The sequence below is a fragment of the Cynara cardunculus genome (assembly GCF_001531365.2).
Source record: "Cynara cardunculus var. scolymus isolate 2C chromosome LG 17, CcrdV1, whole genome shotgun sequence".
NCBI lineage: Eukaryota > Viridiplantae > Streptophyta > Magnoliopsida > Asterales > Asteraceae > Cynara > Cynara cardunculus.
Window position 1 is genome coordinate 6,714,865 of NC_037544.1, and position 3,049 is coordinate 6,717,913.

A 3,049-nucleotide genomic window follows, 5' to 3' on the forward strand; every position below is an offset into this window, starting at 1 on the left:
TATATATATATATATATATATATTCCAATGTTATATATATATATATATTCAGTGTTTTATATTATAAAATAACCAAAACTTTTATGAAATCACATATTCATCAAATTAAATGGACGGTTGAGATTAAATTTTATTGGTTGTACAAATATAAAAAATTGCATAATAACTCATCCCCCCTCTCTCTCTCTCTATACAGACCCGTTCTTGACATTTTATGGGCCTTGGGCGAACGTAAAAACAGGGCCCACCGCATTTGAATCTCCGTGACCACAAGGGGATTTTTGTTCCTTCTTGGATTTGAACATGGGACCTCTAGACACTTTTGACTTTTGCAGTCAAACTCAAACCAATTAGGCACCACCCTTGTGGTTACTTAAATTTACGTATTTTTTATTAGGTAATTTGAAACCAAGAGTATCAAAACTATGGTTGATAAATTTTTATAAGAAGTAAGATTTTTTTAGTTTATAACAAGAAATATGTGTTATTTTGATAATAATAAAAAAAATGAATTCGTGTGAATGAAGTAATCGTGAGGGTCAATGAGAGATCAATACTAAAGAAGATTATCAAGGTTTTCTAGACAAGTAGACAAATGAGGATCAATAAAAATATGAAAGAAAAAAAATGATTCATTAAGATCTAATAAGAATAAATAATAAATTAAATATATAATATGCAAGCTCAACAAATGATTGTTTGAGTACTTAAATGGAATCTTGTAGTGCGGTGGAATCTCAATGAAAGATATATAAGTCAAATAATTGATGAAAATATTTAAATTTTATTTTCCTTCTTTTTTTGCTCAACTAAAATAAGATGTTAAAGATTAAAATTTTATGGAACATGACATATATAAGAGACATTACTAAATATATCTAGTAGAAAAAAAATTATTGATTAATCACAAAATTATGAAACACGTCATAAATTATAAAAACAATAGATTGATTGTCAAACAATAGTAAAATATTTTATATAGAAGCAAAAATAGATAACAATAGTCAACAAAAACAATTAGAACAACATAACCAAATAGCAATAGTCAATAGAAGCAGAAATTGATAAAAATATCCAACAAAAATATATAGCAATAACAAGCACATGATCTTAACGTTGAATTGTTAAAGCATGAAAACAACCAAACATATAGAGATAACAATAACCAATATGATTGGACCTTGTTCAAGATAAAAAAAATTAGAGGGACAATAAATAATAGCATATAATGAATGGCCAATTAATTTTTTTTATTTTCTTCTCCAATATAATTAGTTGAAACATTTTTAGGCCTTTATTATGTACTAATTTTTTTTGCTTCTTATTATATGTTACAATTTTTTGGGTTTCTTTATTTCATTAAATTCTTTTAGACTACTATTGTACTTTTAAGGAAAAAATTTGGACCCCTGATATTTTTGGGCCCTGGGCGTGCGCCCGTGCCGCCCTCCCCCAGGGACGGCCCTGTCTCTATATATATGTATGTATCAATTGAAAGAGATAAAATGAAATATACCAATAAACGTGGTGTAAAAGTTGGTGTTACCCATCAAAGAAAAATCATCGTTTGCATCGAAATTTACACCGATTTTATAGATTCGGTGTTATCCATTGAAGATGCCTTTAGTAAGTTCCAAATTTTCTCAACACATTTACTAAATTATTGTAAGCACAAATTTTATTATAAAACGCTAATAAATATTTAAAATTTAATAGAACTAAAAAAAAATGAGTAGTTACAGTGATTTTGTTCAAATAAAAGACAGTCTTTAACTTGATCCCATACTCCTTGCTAGCCTCAATCACCGAGTAAAGTTAGAAAATGCCCTCTTATATTGATGTTTTTAAAGACAGGTTTCTGTAAGTCATTTGGATTATCTGTAATGAACTTTTTGTCCAAATAATAGTTCATAATTGACATCTACCCATTGAAACATGAGGATGAGCTATTTCTGGTGTTGGATTTGTAAGTAGTCTAACACACACATATGGCCATGAAGTGATAAGGTATCTTTCACTATCTCCCTTGGACAACCAAAAAGGCATTAGAAATGACTCAACCTACCACAACAATAAACAATTTACAATTTTGGGTCTAAAAGGTGTAAGAAGTTGAAGCATTTTTGGTCTGGATTTGGCAATTTTAGGTTTGGAGAAAGTGCATACATTGTTCCATGTAGGCAAGGGAATGGACCCCAATCCCCATCTTTATTATAGGAAACATGATTATATCTTCATCCCATTCTACAACGGGAAACGTGGATCGGGGAACCGGAGACCTTTTTCCCCCAATTTAGCATAGTGGAATAGGTATCGGATGGAAACCTAGTCTTGTTTTTGTAGTAATTTTTTTGGTCATCTTTCTGATTGATATATAAAATATATTTGAATTAATTATTGTTTATTATAATACGGGAAGGGTTGGGGAATATGATACCCAACCCTATCTTCGATTTGAGCCAAATGGGGATCCTCATCCCTGGGGATACCAGTCCTTGATCGGGACAGGTAAACCGGGGGTCCCCGACTCATCATGCCTAGTTCCATGTTCAAAGGCAGTAAAATTTTATTGAAACGAACTAAATACAAAAACAATCTTCAAAGTTTTCCTATAAGATGCAGAAAAAACCCAACAATCCTAAAAATCACACGCTAAAAACACAGAATAAAACAACTACTAAAACCAAAAAATTATAAAAGCTCACTAGCAAATACATCCCGATTGAACCATAAGAACACAGATCTCATCAAAAAAAGCCATGTAAAGAAGAACGATTAGCAAGTAGATGTGCTTTGGAGTCAAGAAACATGTTGGGTCAAATTCATATGCTTGTCTTCATAAATCTAACCACAAACAATATTGTCTTTATTTATATCTATACTATATTATAAAGCATTTGGCTAAAACTCTTAAAAACTCTTAAACTCTTAAAACTCTTAAACCCGTTCATTCTTAAACAATTTCATCCCTATCCGATTTCATCCCATAACTGAATTCGTGTAACTAACTGCAGATAAACACAATCAAATACAGGATAAACATCTCATT